Here is a 24,709-nt window from a genome sequence, read left to right as displayed (position 1 = left end):
TTAACGTTATGTCGACGACTACCGCAGTACTTATGTCTACGGCGCAGAAGACGCTCCCTATTAAAACGGCTGCCCGGGTCGATGATGCGAAAGAAGGAGCCAAAAGGCCTATTTTCGCAACCAGTCGTCATCGAGCCTGGTAGAATAGACAGTAACAGCGTGAACATCTACGCGCAGATTATGACGTCAGCGAAGACGGGCGATTGGCAACAAGCAAAGGCCAACATTTTGGAAGTATTGATTAATTAAATCCTATCATCTACTAACGACAGAATCTCATATCAATATGCAGATGAAATTACTCGACATCCTATAGTGCGTGTGTTATAGTATACACATGATTCATTTAATGCAGAAAAATAGTAAATGGAAACAATTATTGAAATTATTTCTAAGCAGACAACTGATCTAGGCTCGGACAGCCAACTTTAAAGTTGTTTACATGTTTTGCAATAGGCGGTCTAGATTCAGCTTCCCTAAAGAGATGGTAACGGTAGCGCCACGTCATCTGCGAACTATATAGTTGTACTACTAGTTGTAAACGGAACATTTAAAAACATGCTTATTTACATAAATGTGAGTAAGTTAGTTCTTTTTCTACGAAGGGTCGGAGAAAAGGTGGGTGAAATTTGGCAGCTGATCATGTTTGTGTTATAACAAAAAACAAAGCAGGACAGAAATGCAAAACTTTACTGACATTTCGTTTTCGTTTTGTGCTTTTTCCCTTGTTTTATTGTTTTGCTAGATACATATAACATTTGTTTTGTTTGACATGACTGCTAAATTTCTTAGGATTTCGAATTGGAATAGCATCATAATGGCTCGACTATATACGCGTTGGTCTACGCCTCTAAAACACAAATCATCCTCGACTTACACATTTAACCGTCGGTTACGCTAAAATTTCTCCCTTTTTCAAAAGCTTTATGGCGCCCATTCATTTCCAATGACAAGTAGAAAAACCGAGTTCTCATTGGCAGCCAGATGGCACATGTTAGATGCCCGTTGTTTAATAATGCTGCCATACTAAAATCACTGAAAGCCCATCAACTACTGAGATATCAACACATACAGAAGCTCAAGAACCGTATACCTGCTCCGCTCCTTCAACCAAGTTCAACACCTTCCGCCTAAACTGGCCTTACTTCACTCGGTTATCATTTGCTTGATGGCACTAGCAAATAATTTTCCGATTACTTTGTTGGTTTAATCGATCATAGCCTGTCGACGAACTTAGATAGGTATAAAATATCGTACTCAATCTAAATATCGATTGCGGGAACGCTCCTAATCCTAATGAGATTATCAATACATTTAACAATTGCTCTACTTGCGCTTTTCGTTACCATATTTTATAAAGGAGGAACACATGATCCATATTCAACAAGAAGCAATTATATAAGAGACCATCGTATAATTCTCAATATGGACACTATAGGTGAGCGCACATAATTCCAGTAACGATAGTTAATTAGTAAAAGCTATTCGGCTGCCGACGACGATGTATGACATAATGAAAACAGTAGTAGGAACGCCACAAGGAATAAGTGATGTTATTTGTGTTGTCCTTATCACTTAACTCTAGTTGACCCAACTAGCATAGCAGACCAGGCTAGCAGGCTTATGTATGTATGTACTTCATTCCATTAATAATTCCATCCGTCGCCGATCTTGCCGTCTATTGCTGCCTAGTCAGGCAATGGCCGCAGCCATCCGCACAGCACTGAAGAGTGAGTAGGCGACAGGACATGGGCCCGTGGTCGAATAGCGGTGGTCGTCAATTAGAAGCAATCATCAGTTTTGTAGCCGGTGTCCTGTGTAGCTAAAGTAGCCTGAGTCTGCCACCCTGTCTTGAGCTGATCATTTGATAGTTTGTCTGCAAACTGATTTATAAAAGTAAGCAGAAAAAACCTGCCAAGCGGGAAGGATAGTGCGGCACAATCGAGGGTTTTTATTAAACTGCGTCAACGCGATTATTTGCTGAGAACTAGAGGGTACTCAAGTGGGTAGGAAAACAATCTCTTTTTGGGTCTGGAAAACTACAAGGTTTTGGGCAATCTAAACAAAGGTAGCCCAATCAAAAGGTAAGAAACCTTCAGCGCGGGGCACTTCAGCTACAGAAAACAAAATGATTCTATAGATCAAAGCAATTGAGGTCTACATGAGTATATATGTAAACAGCGATACATTTACTTAGCAAGGTTTCGTTTTTCATCCTTCTAGAGACCACAGGAGACATACAATGCAAGCCGTAACCAGCATTACGGCACGCTCCGCTTATTATAACAACCTGTTTCATAACGCTGTGCACGGAGTAGAAGGGCAGTCCTACAAAATAGCAGATGTTAATCGACTGACATCTTTGCTTGGCGGTTTTAGCATTAATTTGTAGCCAAAACTTGAGGTGATATCTAATCAATCACTTCTTTCACAGAACACCAACATATAATGATACGATTCGAAGTCTTGGCACCTTTTGTCAGCGTTCTTCTGCATTGCTGAACTAAAAACACTCGATCTCATTGTGAATATAGACTGTGCTGAAGTAATATTGCAGAAGCTACCAAAAACTTATTCTGGCTGGACATACATTGATAGATCGGATATTTGTTACGTAACTCATCGCAGCAATTAGTGCACGGGTCCCCTAGCTTTTTATTGGCATTGATCCGTTTGCAAGCGGTCGGTAATCAACGAGAAACAGGTAGACAATTGAACCGTTTATACATGCGTACCATCTACATGCTGCATGGGTGTCGTGCTACCTATGACGTTACCCGTTCTCAAATCGGCAAATGGATTGACTTCTTGGAAGTGAACCACGACTGACTTCTGATCGCGGATATATGTAGATATGTTGATTTCAGGTTTACGTATGAACTCCGCAAGAACAGCGACGGCAGCAGGAAAAGTACCTGGTAACTTTTCCCTTCTCTCTCTCCCACAGCCAAAATTCCTCTTTCTTCTCTTCAGCGGTCGCTTTACATCAGAAGCATTCACTAGCAGCGCACTACAGGATCCAATCTACGTGGCGACCCCTTCCTCTCAAGTGGCGGTAAAGGCTTTGCAAGCGTTGACGATAATGGTGGTGGCAGTAGTGGCGGCGGCAGCAGCAGCAGCAGCAACTTGCTGTGCAATCGCCTGGCGGTCAATTATTGACGCCTTACCCTGATGCCGAAACGTCTCAATAGACTTGACGTAGGAACAGCGCATAGGAGATGACTGCCACGACGTCAGGGTCGCTAGCAGCTAGAGCGATAGCAGTAACGGCCAGGCCGCTTGGCGAAGGCTGGCGGAGGAGACGACAGCCACGGACTAGCTCAGCGAGTTTTTCCCGCCTGTTCCCGCTTGTCTTTTCCAGAAGTAGCAGTAGGGGACTAAGGGTTTACTTTTGTAGAAGACACACCTCAGTGAGAACCATCCGCGGTCTGCGCTGTGCGACGGAGCCGCTATGCTGATGGTCGTGCTCAGCCTACAAGCAGGATTCCATCAGGATTGATTTATCCGAAGGCTGACCATTGCCAGAACGACTTAACCCCAGCGGTGGTCCCGGAGCTACCGCACTATTCCACACGCATGCCCTCCAACGAGTGCGAGTGGAGGAGGCTGAGAGTGGGATCCAGACAGCGGGCGATGGAGTAAACTGAACTCTGTGAATGGACGTAGGCTATGCAAGCCTATCTCGTTGCAGGCTTCATAAAAAAAGGGATTTGTGCAATGTACTGAGTTGCTCGGTTGGTCAACACACCTGTTCCTGTGACCTGTCCTAGTCTACCCCTCGTATTGCCAGTATAGTCCGCCATCCACTCACCAGTTTTTAAATAGACAAGTGTAGCCAAACCTTGTTAATCATCGTAGGTCGAATTCTGATTTAGAATCCTCAAATGATCTAAGTCGCGCAGGTTCTTCAAAAGCCGCAAGAAATCCTAATATAGTCAGTGTTTTATATTTTTTTTTATATACAGTTTTATATTAAGCACGTCAGGCATACGGATTGAAGATGCGCGCTCAAAGTGAACCTAGTTGACGGTTTCATTACTCTTTACTATCCTCTAGAAATTCGCTAAAAAAATTGAATTATAATTTTTTTTTTAATGAAAAATCCAACGAGACTAGATCCGTTGTCGTTCAGTAGATCCATTGTCGCTCGGGTAGGTATATGGTCGGAAAGGAGAAATAGAAATATGACAGGTAAGGTGAATGTACCTTGAAATTTTGCCCATATGCCAACACACTCCAAGTTGTTGTGCAATACACTAAAATCCCGATTGTTCTCTATTGCCATCATGTGATTTCCTCACTATAGCGATGTCATTATGTCTAAGTACTCTATAACAGAAACGGTCCACTGCTTTCGAAAGCAGATTTTAAGTAGGAGAGCATCGGGCTAGTATATCAGCAAAGATCGAGCCCAAGCGGAATAGAACGTATCGCTTCAAAGGTTCGAAAAGGATGTTGCAAAAACGTTTAATGGCAGCTACTGAATACTTTTTCCACTGAACGGGTCATAAACCTTGCGTCCGAAACTAAGAGAGTATTGTCTGCGATCCATTATTGGTTAGACACCTTAACACATCGAAAATGATGCCAATTATATATAAACAATAAATTCTGTTATCACTAACCTCTACGCAAAATGGTCTACCTGAACGCCACATATGGATATGATATCGAATGAAAATACAGTACTGTTTAAATTACTTGTAACAAATGCAAATATTACAGTAGAAATTTACGACCAGGTATACGTACTGGGCTATATAGCCGCCCAAGCGAAAGGCGACCGACTGTAAGGTACCTGCCGACGATAAAGCTAAGCTGGTCTACTTTATGTTAATAGCGGTGGTAGAACTGCTGGAAATATAGCTAACATCGCACAAGGATTGCTCGATTGATTGGGAACCGCTCTTAGCGCAGTTTGTCAGAAGGAGGCCTAGGTGATAGTCTGGCGGAGCGCAAATGATCCTCAAAGGAACGGAAGTGGCTAGTGAATCAGGTCGTGAAACGAGCGCGTACGCATTTGCACGAAGGAGCTCGAATTTGGTTCGATTCCTAGATCGATGCAAGGGAGAGGTGGCAAAGCTTTAAAGCGAAGGGATACATACGTTTTCCTCCGGAAGATTACAGAGAGACTGGTAAGACGTTCAGCAAGCTTCTGAGCGACGAATAGTTCTTGCTAGATAAGTTGAACTGCCAAACTCGAGTTTGGAGTGTTCCCAAGTAACGTTTGGAGAATGGTGACGACAACTTCTTACTTCGACGTCCGGGTCATTCGAAACTAAATTCCTGATACGTGTTTTCAGGAGCGACCCAAGTAACGAGGTGATACAAATTGTTGTCGTTAAGGGCGCATCAGCGCTGGGCCTCTAGGTAGAAAGCGTGTTGGTCTAAATAAAGCAAAAATTGGCACTGCAAAACTTGGAAACCGCCAACTCGCAGGTCCGCCAACTGGAATACCCGCCATTAAAAATACCACTCAATGTATCGATCATCAACTAGCCAGCCTTTAATGGGCAGCAGTACTGCGGGAAAGATGGGAGATCAATGGGTCCATTCTCAGCGAAGGTACATCATGTCGGACCTGGACTGGTCCGACATACTTTTTTCCGTTTGAAGACATGAGTATGTACGCACCTACGATCGGTGCCGGTTTATGGAAGAAAATCGCAAAAGTACGTTTCTGGCAATGAGAGATCTGCTATTGGAAGGAGGTGAGCATAGGGAAGTGTAAAGAGTCAGTATGACTACGAGTACTACCGGAACAGCAAGATCTACTACAGGACGAAAAGAGGTCGTACTGTGTGAACCAGTGAGTTCGTATCCGACTGCGTTAAAAGCCGGAAGTTGACCCACTGGTTAATCGGTCTGAGAAGTAATGAAATTTCACCCGAAACTTGCACGAGAAAAGATCATGGAGAGGTTTAGACAGCGTAACGTAAAGTTAGATCCTCTGGAAGATAAAGGATAACGGTCGCAAAACGTGCACATCCGCCCGATAACTGTGAGGAATTTGTAACAGATGCAAATTCTATAACACAAGCTTACAAACAGAGATATTTAAGCCCAGAGCGACCGGCTGTCAAGCAGCCCTTCTTGCCTTTTTAACATTTTGAAGTTGAATTTCAGGATATAGCGAATCGATGTTGAGTACGTCAACGTCTGCCGCGGCCGTCTTCCTAAGCGAGAATATCCCACAAGCAACACATTATCGGATCAACAGTTCTCAGCAATGACTTTGAATGAACGGTTACAACCGCCGGATTGGCTGGGTGGCTGTTGCCTGTGCATTCATTCCCATCAGTAGCGACATTATCGCTCGTGGCGTTAACTAAAAGCACGGCTCTGTGTCGCCATCATCGTGGCGGGGAATTGCGTCCGTACAGCTTGCTAGACTCGTCATTAAGCGTTGGTACGGATCCCAATGCGAGATGAACGCATCCTATAGCAAACAAAAGAGAATCATTGCAGATGTGATACGATACAGCTCCAGCTCTGCGTGCCACTCTTTTACTACCGCAAATGCCAGGATCTCAATAAGGCGGATATCCCTGTTGCGGCCTTAGTCATAAATAGACAAGCGTCTGTCATAAACTGGCTTCAGTTAGCTTGGGAGACAGAACCATAAGAATCGTAGAACCATGCGGTGAGTGCTACATTATCAAATAACAACAAAACTGGAGCCCAACGTTAATCAACTTGTAACTTTTGTGATTACACTGCTCATTTCACATATCCTTCATGCAGGGAATTTCCACTAATTCACTACTTACGTATTGAGTAGCTAAATCGAAAATCATATATATTCCTTGTTTTATGGATATGTTTTCTTGTGTGGACTTTTTTTTTTCTTTAAGAATGATCTCTAAGAAAACAATCGTCAAATCTACTGGAATATCTATGGGTTGCATCCCACACAACTATTAAGCTTAACTCCCTTACAAAAATGCTTGTTTAAGAAAAAGTTTTAATTACAACAAATTCCAGTTTGTCCTAACAGGCTTTTTCAAGCTTATCTTTGTCTTAGTGAAGAGTTTAAGGCCCTAGATTTACTGCAATATCGACCTATAGTCTTCTCCATAACTCATAGATTATCCTAATAAACGCCTTCTGTATTGCCCCCGACTTTTCGAAATAAGTACGTCATGTCACATCTCCTCCTCACAATTTGTGTCTCGTAAAAAAACAGGACCACAAACAGGAAACCTACTTAATGTTCCGTTGATTAGACGGCAGAATGTTTCGTACCTACAAATGTCTAGGAGAGCTATGGGAAGATAGTCTGACCTTAGCTTTTTCAAAGGACATTTGTCTGACGTTGTACGATATGCGAAGTATATCTCGTTAACTATACAACGTACGCGTTTCCAAAACATTGGCTCCTACAATGGTAAGGTAAGTTGTTAATATTCTTGTATCTGTTTATTATCGACTTTTCGGGCTGAAAGCTCATTTCTCCGTGTAATGACTCACAATGCTGTATGTGCTCTATATAAGCAGGAATAATCTAAGAGTAATCTAGGCTAGACCCGTTTTCTGTCGCGCATGCGCTTACCACTCGGCTTGGACGCATTTGGGTTGCCAAATATACAAATTGGGCATGGCAATGTCTTTTTTATGTTATTAATGGAATTGGCTTTATTTTGCACGCCACAAGTTGATAGCTGGCACATTAGTTTATAGCAGGAAGAAGTTTTTTTTCGCAATGTTTTACTTGTTTCTCTCATTGGCAGTAGGATGGTGATATATACACGGTGCTTTGTGTTTGGTCGAAAGTTGTTACAGGTTCGCAATTACGTCCAGTTATAAGATTAAACTAAATGCTAGTGACGTTTGTTGTTGCCGTCGTTGATACTTCATTCGCCTACTGCTATTACTGTTACTGCAGGCGCGCGGCGGTCGTAGCTAATTGTTGCTGACTCTGTCGTCAGAGCCCCTAGAGAGATAACGGATTACTGCTGCTGTACGTGCAGTGCTGTTATTCACGCGGCCTTTACTTGGCGTATCTCGAGCACGATCCGTCAACGCGCAGTGCGGAGCTACGACGTTAAATGCAGTAGTTGACGCTTCTGACGGGTGTCTCCGTGCTGCTTGTGGAGCGGTCTTTGCACACTACCCTTAGGAACTGCGTTCCTAACGCTACCTCTCTACCCCCTCTGTTTCCCCTTCTCACTCCCAACCGGCTGCCAGCATGTCGTCTACTGTGTCAGTCTTGTTGTTACCCTACTCTGCACTGCCATTCGGAGATGGCACTCGGAACAAGCAGTAACGAACAGACGGGCGCGCCACATCTCACACGTCACTTGTTGCCACTACCTTTCCGTGTTCCGAATAACTATTTCACTATTAATCAGCCATTACAACGGCCAACTTCACTGTACATCTAGGAAATAAGCGTTTTAGCCATTTTGGGCAAAGTACATCTGAGCGCGTTTTTCTCTTTAGAGCTGGTGCGCAGGCAGACAGGGGCCCACTGTGCTGGTGAACGCATCTATGAAAAAAAAGCATTAACTCAAAACCTGAGTCTTCTTAAAATTCATATGTTACTTTTAGCTAAAAATAACTGTATCGTACTTTTGGCAACTTGGGCATACGTTTGAGCAATGAAACAGAGTGAGTATAACATTTATTGTACTGCAACTGAATTGATAAACTCGACCCTTGCGACACTAGTAGACTGTAGCTAGATAAATGTTAAGGCAAGCAGAAATCTATCGATTCAAAAGAGTCTGAAGCTTAATTTAGACTTCATAAATTTCTGAATGTGTTCGTTCCGGCATGTCCTTGAAAATCTGTAGAATTTTGGCTTGAAAACGCCAAATCGCAGCCCTTAGATACGGAAAACGCGTTAACAGGAATATACATCCAGATAAAGATTATTCTCCACAGCAGCTTTATAGGACATGTCCGTTATATCGACGCGAAACGCGTCACGTTACCTGAAACGAAGAATAAATGTATTTTTAGACCATATCCTGACTACAAATTATACGTGGGCGTATTTTTAGCTTTGACTTAACTAGAGTAAGTTAATAATCAACGTTTCTTGTTAGTTTATTGTGCTATCTTACTTTTCAAAACGAAGCAACGCGCAAAAATCATTATAAATCTTCATTCTATATTTGAAGTAAGGGATCCAGTCGCGGAAGCGATGCCTGTGTGACATTCAAATGGGACTTTGTACCGTGCCAATCTCTCATTTTTTGACTGCTTCCATTCCGTCTGCGTGCAAACTAAGTCCACTAGGTCACATTTGAGTCTGTGAATTAGTTTTGGATATTTTAATCAGTCATTTCTCATCAAAAAGTTCCTGGTTCCGTGATATACGTAAAATATCTAAATTGTAATAACATGGAGAAATTGTAAAATTGGTTTTTCTGCGTGTATCGATGACCCTATGCAGGCCCTTTTTCCTGCTGTTTGATTCATCGCATTGTTGCTATGGGGCCCATTGCTTCGCCAAATAATCGTATCTCAGTTCAACTAGTTAGCTTTTACTAACTCTGGCTAACTACATAAATGAGTGACTGGCCGTCTATTCAGTTGTCTCAGACAAACGGCATCATCGTTATTTGTGCAAGTGATCCAGAAGTCAGGCCGAAGCCCTATTTTTTGCATTTGTCTCTCTGCTTACTTCCTGTCTAGCGACATGATCTTTTGCGTTTCCGCCAGAAGTAGCATGGCAATTTTAAACCCATATTTTCTAGCTTTGCTTCGTAGTCGTCCTATTAGTTTTGACGGATCCAGGACGGATCCTAGTATCCGGCCCTCGTCTAGGAATCATGTAATTAAATGCTGCTCTTGTAGGTACAACTAGGTTATCAAGAATTCAAACATAATTTCTACAGCTCCAGCCTATGTCCAAATGTGTTTTTCTGATACAAGTTGTCCTCGACTGGCCTCGCGGTCAGTTAGTGTTGGTTGATTACTGCGTAAACCCACTGTTGTCGCCCGTGCCCCATTTTGCAGCCTTTGTCCAGCAATAAAAGGTTTTTCCTTGCTGTTTTCCTTGCTCTAGTAATAGGAATAGGGGAGGTGTTACTGAAAAAGGTAAAAGCTTTCATTTTTCGGAATTGCAATTGTGTCACAATGCGCTGTCAGAAACGTCAGCTACTGCTGCGTCCGCCGAAGTCACGCTTCGACGTGAGTCGAGGCCGTACAAAAATTTAGTAGTCACATACGCCTGCCCCTCTAATGTAAAGCGTTTGATGAACAACGTTCACTCACGTACATACATAAGTGTGCGGCTGCCGCGAACGTCGACTGGCCTACGACGCTGCTGCATGCGGACATAATCCCCCTTTCCGCTGTCTCGTTAACCAGAGTCGTCTAGACGATGGTCGGACGTCTGAGACAAACGTCGCTTACGACCGTTTCCTTTTTTTTATCCCGTCTGATCCATTCCAGCCTATAATCCCGTTGCTTCCTATAGTTTCGTATCGTAGCATCCGGACCCATTAAACGGTGTAACATGCGACGATTCGTAAAAACATGGGTGCTGATTACGAACGTTAAATTATACCGCCAACGCTAACGATAGCAGCGCGAGACAATCTTCAGCGGAACAAAGCGTTAAGCAGCAAAATGCACGGGCCACGGCTAGTAAGCAAAAAAAGGAAGTTGTGCTGCGTTTTCTATTCGTTCCTGGATCAGTCAGAATAGTTGCCCCGTTAGCAACAAAGCTTCGATCATATAGCATCAACTGCATGCGCTGTCTTATCAAAATCGAGCATCATCCTCTCTTAAAAAAAACACGTTTCTACGATACATACGATGATGTACAAGTATGCGTGCAACGTAACGCATAGTCACATACTTTTTTTTTATTTGCTTCGTGGTGCTATTATACCTTGCGAGACTTTGTGGATTCAGTTGCTATTTCATGTGTTTACCGTTATAAGACAAAAGGAAGGCGCTAGTAGTGATTTCTTCTTGCGTAGCCGTGATCAACGATGTAAGCATACCATCTTCATGCGTCTCTATTCTCTTAAATTTCTGCCTCACGAGCTGCTTCTTGAATTTTTCTCGTGGTATATGTGTGTGTGTGTGTGTATTGGCATTTTCCAGTCATGCGTACGACCCGCTGGCAGCGCGATTTGAGTGCAGGACAATTTGATCGACGTTACCTCATGACTAACTACACATATAGGAGAAAAGGCACCAAGCGTAAACAATGATTCTTCGTTTCGCTTCTTTTTCGTCCCCTTTTTACCTACAGGTGCACCAAGCATCTAGCGATTGCTGCCGTTCTATCCACTATCGGAATTCTTCATAGTTGGCCCTCATTGCCTCTTTGCTGATTGTTCATTCAGTTCCCTATAGCTGTTTTCCATCCCCTCCGTCCTTCAGCCCTGCCTGAGTCCACTTTAGCTAGAATCATTGACAAATCTCACAACAGTCAATACACATCACTCATCGTGGTTGTCAGACATCAATCAACATGATATAGTTGACGATAATGAAGATAATGGCGCGAAGGTGAAACAAACATTGTACCGTGATTTAGTTAGCACTGCCTGATTACGCATTTTCTAGAAGAAATGATCGCGTGCAAATAACGTAGCACCCAGTTCCAGAGACAAGACATTGCGGGCAGAGCACAAACCGGAGAAATTGAGGCCTGGCTGACAGCCAACGAGGCTTTACAACAGGAGAACTACAATAACGAAGCTTATGGCGGTGACGATAATGGTCGTGACGATGTCCATGTTGCGTGTGTCTGGCGCACCAACGGATATCATCAACAACACCTTTGCCAACAGCGGCAATATTAACCGTCATCGGGATAGCTTCAATAATTCCACAATAGCTATATAGTCGATCGGGCCTGAGAATCATTTAGAACCTCATTAACTCGGCAGTTCCTCACTGGCTGGCTGAATGACTGGTTCACCTCTGCTGCTACGGCCGAGTATCGCTAGCGGTAAAAGAGCCGAAAAGAAAATTACGCATCGGAGGGGAAACAGTTGTTGACTAATTTATAGCCGTTATTGTGATTCAGTTCAATCCAATTTGGTCTTTTCTTTTGCCAATTTTAAAGATGGCCTCGTGGGTGCCTGTGTTTTTCCCTATCCAACAGCGACTACGACAAGCGTAGGAATAGGCGTACAACTGCGGTAAAATTATTCAATCGGAAATAACAGCGCCAGCAGCAATGATTGCACAACATAGGCGTCTACCATCGAGTTAGGTTGTAGCATGTAACGATGACTGAGACTACGCGATCACGTCATCTATTGCGACAACAGGAATAACAGAATTATACTTGGTGCTTTCAACATGAAAGTATGTCTATATTTTTGTGAGTACCAAACGATGTTGAAGCAAACTTCGATCGCGGCCATAATAAAAACAACAATCTTTTATTGAACAGTAGGGTCTGCGTATTAGGTAAGAAAAGAGAACAGATAGATACAGCTGGGGCCAAACACAGACAAAAATAAACAGACGCAACTAGGCACAGATCGACAAACACGCTGACGTACCCAAACGTCGTTCGCTCCATTATAGAGCAACAATGACGTACGCAATGAACGTCAAACAATAAAGTAACGCAAAAATCGCAAATGACTCGCTGTCTAGCTGTTGCTTCACTAACGTGCGAATCGCAGACTGACTAAACCAGCTCAAAGGATCTTCTAGGTCTTCGATTTTTAGCTTCAACATGATACCGTGTATTCTATCTATTAATACATTCTATGATAAAACACGGTACGGGATCTCCTAAGCTGTTATACATAAGACGCACATTGGCTAGTAAACTATCATACAAGATTTACGCAGAAGCAACATAGATTTTTGTAGTTTCGTCGACCTGTCGTTATGGGTATAGGTGGTTGGTATGTTATTTTATGGAAATTTTTTCCTCTTGCTTGCTTTCATTCGAGGGAACGTATCTGCTTGCTCGCTATAATAGTACAGGAAAATCAGGATATACAGTGGGGAAGTAGTAAGTTAAACGCCCATTACCTGTAGACAGACAAACCTCAGGGATACCCTCAACACCAATAAGTGCGTTCGGTGCGGCAATCATCATATAGTTTTTTTTTTTTTAACAACAAAGCCTATCTTGCGTCTTCTCCCGTTAAAAATAGAAAGGTAAATGGGAAGAAAGCACCAACGAAATATATGACTGAACGTAAATAATGTAGGTCACAAGAGGTAGCCCAAACTGCCAATTATCTATAATATACGCGTCATCCGATTGTTGCTGGCTACGTTATTATGACTCGTATTCCAAAAAAAAACACCATGAATAACAGCGGCAGTTTAATTTCGTAAAAATGATGACTGGTGTTTAAATCAGTTTTGAGGACCCGGTTCGGGTTCCAGGTCATAATCGTTAATTTTTTTTAAGTAGATAAATTACTGATCAGTGCCTAACTGCAATCTATTTATCCTTGACCCAGTTCACGATAAACCATTTTTTTGTGAAGTTGGGTTGAAACGCAAAATATATTGTTGTATTAGTTTTGTTCAAATTGGGATTGTCTCATTCACTTCGCGGCTTTTTTATGTGCTTCTTTTTACGATTATATGCCATCTAGCGACCACTAAAGCTATGAAAAGACCTATCAATTACAACGAGTGTTTAGCACAGCGTAAACTAGTTCTGCTTTGAAAGGAACGAAGTTTAGGCAAAACAACCATAAAGAAAAACAATGACCTTACTTCTGATATATAAAAAAAATAAAGCAGTTTCAGCTTCGATGTATTACGACAAGTAAGCAGCCTATCTTAACAACCCGAGCAGATAGTTTCATTCTTATATAGGAGATTTTATATATATATATAAATTTCTTCCGAATAGCTTTGATCTCCGTCTATGATTATCAAACCATCATATTTTATATTAAACTCTGCAGTATATGCCATATGTAAATACTCGGTGCGCCCCCACGAAGTCATAATTCCTATTTTGTCGTTGTCAGTTCTAAAAATATCGTTTCGTTATACCGCTGTTGTTATATTAGGTAACCAAAAAAGCATTTGTTTCATTAGCTAGACATACCGCGCTTCACAATTACGTTCAGCGCAACGCTTTTCTGCGAATTGGTCCTCGTTTTGCGGATTGAGTCACAAATGTAACATTGAAGCTCACTTTTGTACTTTGTTGCATAAACTTGACAAAAGGAATTTATAAACTAACATTTCCCAGATTTAGGTTTCGAGCCTTACCCACTTCATCGCACTAGCAAGATGTGTAGAGCGAAGGACCTAAAAGTAGAATATATAGGTTTTATCCATTGTTTAATGTCATCTAATCGTGCTCTCTAGTTTGGGGCTAGAGATATTTCACGTGAGAATGTAGATTTTTCTCGTAAATGATTAGGGTTGGATTTTTCGTCGCCATAGATCCTAGGCCGATAAGAGAGGGTATTAGTTAAAAAAAGAAAAAAATCGTATTTAAAAAACCTTTGAGGAAAAAGCAGCCTGCCGACATTTTCAAGCTCTCGTAAAGAGCGCCTGCAAGTAAAACTGCAGGAGGTGGAACCCTGTCTTTTTTCGGTCGGCCAAAACTGAAGACCCGAAGCTATGCAAAGCTATTATAAAGCGACAGGTGACGGGTCGCTTTGCCTCTTCAACTGATGAAGGCATAACTATAAGAACTAAAGACGCCCGTTTTTCTTCGCTTCACTCTTTTTACGTTAGATCAGTAATAGGTAAATAGACTTCTGTAAGAATTGGGTGACATCTCAAGACGCCCATTCAGCATCTCTTCTGATCCCCGAAGGCGGCTGCTTCAAAACTTGAGGTTGTGCCGATGAAAACGTGCAGCTTCACGATGAAAAACCAAGATGAAGAAGCGAGTACGCGAAAGAAAGAGCCACTTTTCCAACAAGAAAAAATGCTGCTTATCGTGTTGACCGTGTATTAAGAAGTATGTTGTATATAGTATTCTTGCAGATCTATATTTATGTACTTCCGATCTCTACAAGTGGGCACTATACAATATAAAAAAATTCAATATGTTTTATGAAAGATATTCTCCTGATAGAGCTGCCTACTGTGCGAAGCATGTTATTATAACTTCCTGTAAATCGTCCTAATTATGGATACGGAAATAGAAGCTGTATATATATCTAAAGGTAAAGGATTCATTGAACACAATATGCCCGCACACAGATATCACATCTCACTACGACTGTCTGTCTTACTGTTTGCTTGGCTTAGTATTTTTGCTTCTAGGTGCTCAAACAGGGGTCGGACACATAGGATTCTGATTGCTAAAAAAAAAAATTATCTTTAGGTATCTTTAGTGCCTTAGGAATGTTCTCAAAACGACGTCAAAACCTGCGGCAAAATAAAAAAAATTGGTTTAAAAATCACCTGAGCAGAGATTCTACACCAATAGAGTATTCATCGCTCTGTGCTTATCATAAGCTGGTTTTGAAACGGAGTCCAATCCAGGAAGGATAATGCTGGCGTTCAGCGAGCTTATCTGACGTTCTCGATCTCCCATTTTCCTTTCCGCACCAGAAGGGGACTGAAGCCCAAAAGGTTGCAGCTGAAGAGAGTGCGAGGGTGAACGAGGGATGAAATTCACAGGCCTCCTGCTGCTGGCCTCCTTCATTAGCTTCGCTTTCTATGCGTTGCAGCGACGCGGGTATGTCACTGTTGCTTCCGTGTCCGCCGCCACACTCTCCTCCCCGCCCACGTCCTCCTCTTAGCTCGTTGGCCCCTAGCAGCTTTTTTCTTCTCCTTTCTCTCTTACTTTGTAGTCTCCTTTTTATCTTGATCCACTCCATGTCTTCGTTCCCGTTGTCGCTTAGCGTCCCTATCCGAGTCGCTCGGCCTCTCTTAAAATATTGTTCCCCATCTACATGCGAGGTAATGCTTTTTATTCATAATAACACATGCAACTATACGAGTCAAGCCGTGTCCTATCCGTCCTCTACCAGAAACTCGGTTTCCCTTGTCCGTCCACCTTTTTCTCGATTTTTTTACCCTAGCAAAGCCTTGAGGCCTTTGCTGTCTTTTTCTCAGCCTAAGTAAAGTCAACCCAAACAACGATGAAGACACGATGGTTTTATGGGCTTTTCTTTTATTTCGCCTTGCCTCATTTCAGTATGTAACGTCTGGCGACGTCCCTAACAGCCGCCGTTTTTAATCAAAACTTAGCCAAATGAAGTGGAACGAATAAAAACTAGAGCAGAATAAACACCGTAAAAGCAATGATAATCATAATAGCGTTAGTCTAACGTGGAAATGACGAAGGAAAAATGTAGGAAAAACTGTTTCGCACTCACGACAAAACCGGTAAGCATTGCGCCTTGCAGCGTAGAGGTCACAGGCAACTTTTTAATCATTGAAAAGTACCCTCAAATGACCGCATAAAAAAGCCATTTACAGGAATGATGGACGTTTCTGTCACTTGAGCAGGTATAGCAAAGCCTCGGTTTTTACCTCAGTTTGTTAGTAACGCCGCCTTGTCAGATCAAGATATCTGTTTACATTGCAATAGATTAGACTGAGATTGTCATCCATTCCGAAGGGTAGCATCTTCAATTCTCATAACAGGATAACAGATTTAGCCCCATAATGTGCACGCGAAAGGCAGACACACACACACACATCCATACACGACAGATACATGCCTACATGTACGTCAATGACACCCTTCGGAAGTCACTCTTTTGTCCAAAGTTTCTTAATTATTCATTTAATTTAAAGTTATCCACGTTGAATAATTCGATTCATCATCTAACTTGCTCTAAAAACACGGCTAGTATCGAGGACCTCACCGTTTAGATCTTGGTGAACTACCGTTTGACCCTCTAAGCCCTCCGCCCTCGACATTTCGTCGAGTAGTATAAGCTACTTAGTTTCACAGCTCCAACAAACGAGTCGCTCTTCAGATAGACCATATCAACACCACAGGCATCCTACTATTTTTTGGCATATACTTGAATTAAATAGTAAATAATAGTATAAATAATAATAGGTGAAAAATACTTCTTAGGGTATAATGGCTATTTTTTTTCCATGGGTAGCGACGAGCCCTATGCATAATAAAATTCGGTAGATGTTTAAATGTTCGAAAGTGCATACTGCTCAATGTGTCATAATAAAGTCTGTATATTTTCCAATCTAGGCAGCGATCGTGCTCGTAATGCAGCAAATTCTGAGGTATTTGAATTTAGGCGGGGTGCAGTAGATGTTTTCATATTTGTCTGTTTCGCTTTCGATTTTCCAGAGTGGATAATTACCATTGTAATCTAAAATTGAGAGGTATAAAAATCCTCACTCAGAACGCGTACCGGATTTCGAAAGACAGAACAACTATGGTTTAACCGCAAGATTACGGTTAAACTTCAAGTTATATTGATTCGTATCGAATCATTATGGTTAGGACGCGTGCGTCGTAGCTATTTAGGATAGTTAATAATACGCCATATTCAGTAGACGGCTAGAGTATCCTCTTCGTTCAATTACTTGTTGATATCGCTGACAGGCTACGTGCGGTATATGCAAGCTTTGAGCAATATATTACAAGCATAAAACGTTTTCTATAGAGTGGTCATCGCAAGCAACTAACGTTCTAATGTATATGAAAAATCCGATATTTTGGGTCAATCGTCAGTGTATCTCTGATTTCGTCATCCTGGCCGGAAATTAATGACTGAGGAAACTACTTCGTTTCCGGAATGACACTCCTCTCCAAAATCCGCATTGGGCCTAAGTATCCCACGTGGCTAGTGTCAATTCTGGGTAGTACAATTGATGCACGAAGTGATGTTGGCTGTTACAACTATCGCAAACAACGTACATATACGACACGCTATGATGTCCACTCTGTGATAGGTAACGTCCGTGGTGGTCAATCGGCTCATTTATAGAAAAAACAGCTGTATACACATATACGTAACATATGCAGGGTCATCCCTTTCACGATGTTTTCCCTTCAAATTGTGGTAAAGGGCATTCATTAATCGTTTTGCTATGTGCAATATCAAAGCAACATTATAAGTGGGAATGCCTGCCATTATATTTACTTTGGAAGCCACCTGCAAATTTATTTACAAGCTCAAATCAAGACATGCATTGCTTTTAGTAAATAAAGCAATAAATGAATACACCTTTCGATTTTTTTTTGTACAAATAGGACATAATTGGTAAAAATTTACGTCAGGTGCATTATTTTTGCTCCCTAATAGTGAAAGGCCTAATCCTTACACTCTGCACCTCAGGAAAGCCTCAATGAAATGTCCAACGGCGTTCAGTTATATATGTCGTCGTACGGGCGCCCCGCAGAAATGTGTGCGTTGGTTTGACTTCCCTTTTAATATATCGTTTACAATTATAATTTGCAATGGCAGGCAATACTAGTTCATTGGAACTACGTACTGTCCAAGTTAAACTTTTTAAGCGAAAAAAAAAAACAGTCGAACAGTTCCTCGCGAAGGTTAACGTCAACAGTAAACGGTTACTTGAACTTCATAAATCTTCATAAAAAGAAATCTTGTATTGGGATACGTAGTAATTTTCTTTGATGACTGACCCAGCCAAATAGAGATGCGATCTTCGATACCTCGTAGGCTCATACACCTTCGGCTCAATAGTGTAGCAAACATATTATACTTTGTGCTGAAGGCTTGAATGCACTCGGATGTACTCATATATTGTATTAACTGCTTTTCCGTGCGAACTCTCCACGAGTCCCTAAGGCGAAAAGTAATTGGTACAGACCCACTAGGTTTTAGGCTTCCTGCTTAAGACAGCACAAGGAAATCCTAGAAGACGCACCATATCTGTCTATCTATCTATCGGTATATGGTGCCGTCGTACCTTAGAGATTTTCATCTACGTTTCTTGGTCAAGAAAACCTAAATAGCGAACGGGAACTTGAACAATCGTTAAACTATGAGAGATGTAAGGATTGGCTTCTACCGGTGGCCGTCGTGATAACCGTAAGTAATGGGTAGCTGGGTGAGTGAGGAAGTTAAAGCGACCAGTGCCTATCTATTTGTCTGTCTATACAAAAAGTACGAGTAGCAACAACAGCATCAGCAGCTGTGACAGTCGAAGTAGTTTTGGTGGTGGAAGTCGATAGTAGCAGTAATAGTATAGGGAATGGGATCTGGAGGAAGAGAGCGTACTTTTTTCGTCAGTACGGCTATCATTACTATCGTTAGCCCATACTTTCTCTAACCTGCGACCATACCCCAAGAGCAGATTCGGTTTCAAGACACTCTCGGATCGCGTTGCAGCCTCTTCGGAGGCCGTGGGCAAAGAGGGCCTGAAAGACGAGTAGTACCATTTTCAGCAGCAGTGGTGGTGATATCGGCGGTCCGCAATGGTAGTGCTACCTACAACAACAATGGCATCAGCGACAGCAGCCGGCAAGCAATAACAAACCACCTGCAGGCACCGTTCGTCAACGATAGACCGGCCGACCATCTCGAAGGACAACAGTAACGAAGAAAAACGCAGTCGTGCGAAAGGCGATGAGGACAGACTGTTTAAAAATACGTGCCCCGCTCTTCACCTCCTCCCCGGTCACTATACAGACTTCCGCTCGACCAACTCCTACTTTTTCAAAAGCCGACTCAATTCAACCTTTCCCCATTTCCTTTCAAGTGATTCAATAAAAATGATATACTTGTACATTTAACAGGAAAGTACTAACCAGACTGAACCCGCTGCTGTAATATATTGACTGTCCGACTTTTAAAGAGGTCTCCAATTTGTATCGAGCATCTACCAGAAAGAGTTAGTTTTTCAGGTGAAGGGGTTACTCTATTTGAAATTTGTTCAGAGTCCATGAAGAATAAACACTCGGAGACTGTATATATATATCTCTACATGGAATTTTGTTCGTACAAATAATGTAATATCCGTTGTTATATAAGAGCGCATTTCTTACCTTAATTAATTAAGGACACAGTAGATTTGGCTTAAATACGAGGCTTAACGGATATGAACATTTTTTCCAGAGCTAGTCATCTGCTTGATCAAGCGTCTAGTGCATGATAGTTTACCCCATATGTAACACCTGAGACAGAAATACACAACTATTTAAACTTTAATGGATACTTAGGTTTTTCGCTTTCTTGCCGTATTGCCATTGAGCACCGTTATCCTGTTTTGGCTACACTCGACTTCTATTTAAATTTACTGATAACAGGGTTGTGGATTCTAGGTTCAACTTGTTCATATACAACCTGCATTCGCGACTAGAATTCCCAATTGCAGGCGCTCTCTTCTATAGAACTTGATAGAATATATTGAATTGACGAGTAAGTGTCACCTTATTTCAATATTCAAGGAAAAACACCCATTGTACAATTGTACACACATGAAAGCGAAATAGCATAGCCATACCTAATGGCTCGGCAATATCAGACTCGCTTGTCTACCCTTTTCTTGAATGACGCGTCGTATAGAAGAAAAAAACGCCAAGTTGGTTAGGAATTGGAGGTTTGTAGTGGTGACGGTGTCAACGAGAAGGGGAACAAAACAACAAGAGAACCAGGGGTCGCCGTCGCCGCCTGCTACTGAGACGAGGATGTTTGTCGGCGGCGTAGCATACCGTGATCCCGCCAATGACACCCCGCGCGTTGCACAGAATAACAGAGAGGAATGGACAACTCTAAATGTCGGCCGACTGGTCGGTCAGCCGACAGACTACCAGCTGGCTAACTGTGTCACCCGAAGTACCAAGCGCATGGATATTTACCGACGATGGGCAAGGTGGTGCTGCTACTCTTGTTGAGGCCTGCTCATAATAAAAGGGTAGCCGGCGTCAAGTCATTCCCTTGACTCCGCCCTATTTTAGTACAGCGAACGGCGTCGCTGACTGCGTAACGCTATACTGCACTGTACAGTTGTGCCGTGGTGCCGACAAACTTATCAGTTTAGCCTTTGCGCTACGACACTCGCTTGCGCAGTTACTCATACATCTGTTCCCTTCCAACTTAGCTGAGACCCAGCTATTGTGACTCTGTCTGTATACACTGTTTACACCGAGCCAAATATCCACGTTAGTGGGTGGCGGGCTTGGGATTGAGAGGAAACAAACGATGGGCTGAGAATGTTCATCAGGGACAGTGACGAGCATAACAGGGTAGAGAAGGCAGGTAGTGTTCTGACGATGGTTGCCACTGTGGACATCGCGGCAGCCGCTGCTACCATCAAGATTCGTTGGAGATAGAGCTTGAGATGACTGCAAGCCAGCTAACTGCGGAAAGCAAGGAGTCATTATATTACACATGCACTATATCCGTGTGGAGAACGAAGAGGAGAACAAAGTTATAAAGCGGAGGCTTGCCCTTATGTTAAGAACATTCACAGAGGCCTTCACCGTCGCACGGACGATCTGTCCCGGTGCCACCCTGTGTTGTGCTGTTTGACGTGAAGGCAAAGTTAAGTCAACTTGATGATGCAACGCATCTAAGACAAATATAAAGTAAATGGCCTAGCTCGTGGGCTCGATTCGGTCTGCATCATATTACTAATAGTGTTGACATCGCTGCCGATAGCAACCTGAGCGACTAGCGGCAGTTCCAGCAGTTAGTTTTCAATTCAACCAGGTAAACAGCGAGAGACGTTAGATAGAGTACTCCGAAGAAACATTTGGATGTTCTCATTGCAGAGTAACACATGAACGATCGATTTCAAAATTTACCCTCGATTAGAAAGTCGTGACATTTGTCTATAAATGTTATTGTGGGACGCCTCAAACAGCTTTATTGTACCTTCAGCCGAAATGGTTCGTCTGTATTATAGCAGCCTCAGTTTACCGTTAAAGCTAGAGCAAATTTAACCTGTACGGTGAGAAAAAATCTACACTATGGGTTAGGCGTATCTGCTGCGACAACAGCACCGACATTATCACAAAGACTTTTTTTTATACTAATCGAGCCCTAAATCCCAAAAGGTCTATTGAATCAGCAAAACATTTCCCATAGAGTTTTCGACACTGAAAAAGGTTTTATAGGGCAGTATAATAAAAATGTAGACGTTTAACCCAGTTACTTGATGACCAGTATAAAGCTGCAGCTAGAAAATAAACTGTATTGTTTAATTAAGATCCATTATGTCAGAGATTGGCCATCCATGAATAATATTATGGTGTTCATTAATATAACTCACCATTGCGAGCAGTATATTATATTATATATATATATATATATAAACAATATTCTACCTAAATTAAAACTAAATTTAGGTAGAGTATTGTTTTTGCTGAATGAGCGACGTAGGCTATATACGTTTCTGCAGTGCCAAAAGCACAGCTTGTATGAAAATATACAGGTTATTATTACGCAAGTAGGAATATTGATAATCATCTATACAAACGTTTTTCCCATGCGGATATTAAAACGGTTATTTTTTTGTAGTTAACGGAAGAAAGGAAACGTTTTTGTTGCACTCCCGCATCATGTCAAAGCGATACCCAATTCTTGCAATAGGTTTAGTCATCGTCAGGATGTATTATATTTTGTGCGCTTCAAAAGGGACCGCCTTAGCAGAACTACATTTCAAACTACGAGATCCCAATAGCAGAAGTCACTTAGCCGTTCAAATGATGATCATGTTGGAAGCATACAATTGTAGGTTGGATTATGTTGTGGTCAAACAAAAGACATAAACGTGTTGACGTGGCTGATGGTATTGCTGCTGGTGATCGTATTATAAGCCGTTCCTTCAATTCTTTTCTTCCAGACGGTCACCCTGGTCCTGTTTGGCCCACTTCTGTAAATGGATTGCTACAAACAAGGCAAGCCGGCCGAGAATTGGCCTGCGTTTGTTTGTCAAAGCTTCGTGCGTACCGCGAATGAACGCTCGTCGTCGACAATTAAGAGCCGACTAATACGTTTGCTAAGCGAGAACAGTACAGCGGCCGCTGTCGATCGAGTAGATGTAGAGCGCACCCGCGGCTATACGTAGATTATTTGTGACAAAGCAGGAATTACAAACTAGCAAGCCATGTAAAAATTATGCAGACCCAGATATACTGCCTGCCTGCCTGCCTGCCTGTTCACTTGTCTACTGCTGTTATTTTCAAGCTGAATCGAACGAAAAAATATTCCGCAAAGAGGATATCAGGTATACTATGTACGACGCTATGGGTGATATTATGGACAGTGGTTATAGAAATCCCGGCATCGCACAAATCTACTGCAAAATTGGAGATTTACTTGAAAACAATGTTAAAAATGATAATTGTAATAAACGCAACAAAAATGTATCATTTTATAATAAAACTGGATGGAATAATGCTGGACGCCTGAAACCAGATTTAAAATTGTTCATATTCGTTAAGGTCTTTTCTTAGCAACAAAGACTAAGGGATACATCTCAATCTGTACCTGAGTCATAACCTTGAAGGCCCTCCCGGCGGGACTGGAAGTATAGATGAATTATGGCTTGTGCTCCCGGGGGGACGTGCGCGTAACGGGTAAGATTAATTCTAAAACCCCAACTAACGAATTGCACAACTTTCTATACCATTAAAGAAAATGCATAAATTCACAACTACAGGCCTACACGATCAGATTTTATCGTCCTGAAGCATATTTCACTACCATAGTAGTACTCTTTATCATCGAAGTAACGCTCTATCTGATCAGTATAGTTGATTTTTACCTTCTCGTAATGGCGGATTCGCAGATCTTTGGTCAAGAAAGTCGTCGTACTTTCTCGACGTTCACCGGCAAGTCGGCACACGTCTCAGGCGCGTGCGCATTGACGGGCTCTAATTCATACACCTCAGTGCAACAAATACCGCGCCAGAAGCCCACGTCTAGGTTCGTCACCATCAGGGTGTCCCCGCCGCCGTCCACCGAAGACTGGATCGTCCATGGGGCATACTTGATGCACTGCAAATGGTTCTTTTGATGGCGGGTATTTAGGACCCGCACGAAGGCTTTCCAGCTTCACAGTGGCAACATAACTGGAGTCTGCCTCCCTAGCTTACCTTGCCTTAACAACCGCAACACCGACTCGTCTTTGGGAGTAGCAGCAGGACCCGGTATTCCCTCTTTGTTGGGCGCCTTTCGGAAAAGGGATGTCAGGCTCCTCTGGCGTATAATCGCAGATCCCTCTAACTAATTCGGCCTAGGAATCGATTCTTACTGCTATGATAAAATAGCCTGCTATTCTTCGAACGTTAGTCAGGAACACACTAAATTCAAGCTTGATCCTTGGCACACTCCACGTCCCCGCTGTAGCGACAAAAAACAGTTCAAACGAGCCGGTTTTTTTCTGGGGGGAAACGGTCCATCATTGAAACCACTTCATGTAGTCATTTCCCATGCACGCGAGTCCAACCACACTCGGGACGTCCCTTGCAAGTATTCTCGCGCTTTTGGTATCATCTAGGCAACAGACCACCCGCCATTTTTATCGAACTTCGTTGTACTTCAATTTCGGCGCTTACTATACAGTTACTCAGGCGACCTGGCAGTCGGCTGGCGTTACCCATTTGACTACAGTTATCAGAATTAACTACAGCTTTGCCATTAACGTGCAGGAACGAGCATTTCGCCATCAGTTGCTCTGATCTCATTCACTTGCGATCATTACAATATATATATATATATATATAACTTTATTGTTAGAGCAATTGCTAACAAGAATTTGTTCATCTGCCTTTGTAGATTTTTGTTTTTTTTTTTCCTTCATACGAGTCGAGCGTAAGCTTCGCTATTATTCAGCCCTGTTATAGACAGGCAAGGCGGCATAAATTGAGCTGAGTGTTATAAAG

The 24,709-nt window shown here is 42.3% G+C and overlaps 1 protein-coding gene and 2 long non-coding RNA genes across 5 annotated transcripts in view; 1 reads left to right on the top strand and 2 right to left on the bottom strand.

The window, feature by feature from the left end:
• LOC111251640 (uncharacterized) overlaps positions 1–24,709 on the bottom strand; it is a 327,887-nt gene that overhangs the window by 216,662 nt on the left and 86,516 nt on the right. The window lies entirely within an intron of this gene.
• On the bottom strand, positions 912–24,709 carry LOC147755155 (uncharacterized). The gene is made up of 2 exons (XR_015329451.1): positions 23,590–24,709; positions 912–8,936 (listed from the first exon to the last, which is right to left on the bottom strand). It is a non-coding gene; the product is annotated as an uncharacterized LOC147755155 (long non-coding RNA).
• On the top strand, positions 4,996–23,236 carry LOC147755156 (uncharacterized). The gene is made up of 4 exons (XR_015329449.1): positions 4,996–5,135; positions 6,127–6,643; positions 7,187–7,392; positions 22,666–23,236. It is a non-coding gene; the product is annotated as an uncharacterized LOC147755156 (long non-coding RNA).

Source organism: Varroa destructor, unplaced genomic scaffold, assembly GCF_002443255.2.
Source record: "Varroa destructor unplaced genomic scaffold, Vdes_3.0 BEIS01000005.1, whole genome shotgun sequence".
NCBI classification, from domain to species: domain Eukaryota; kingdom Metazoa; phylum Arthropoda; class Arachnida; order Mesostigmata; family Varroidae; genus Varroa; species Varroa destructor.
Note: the sequence above shows the minus strand (reverse complement) of the source record. Positions and strands in the feature narration are given on the sequence as shown.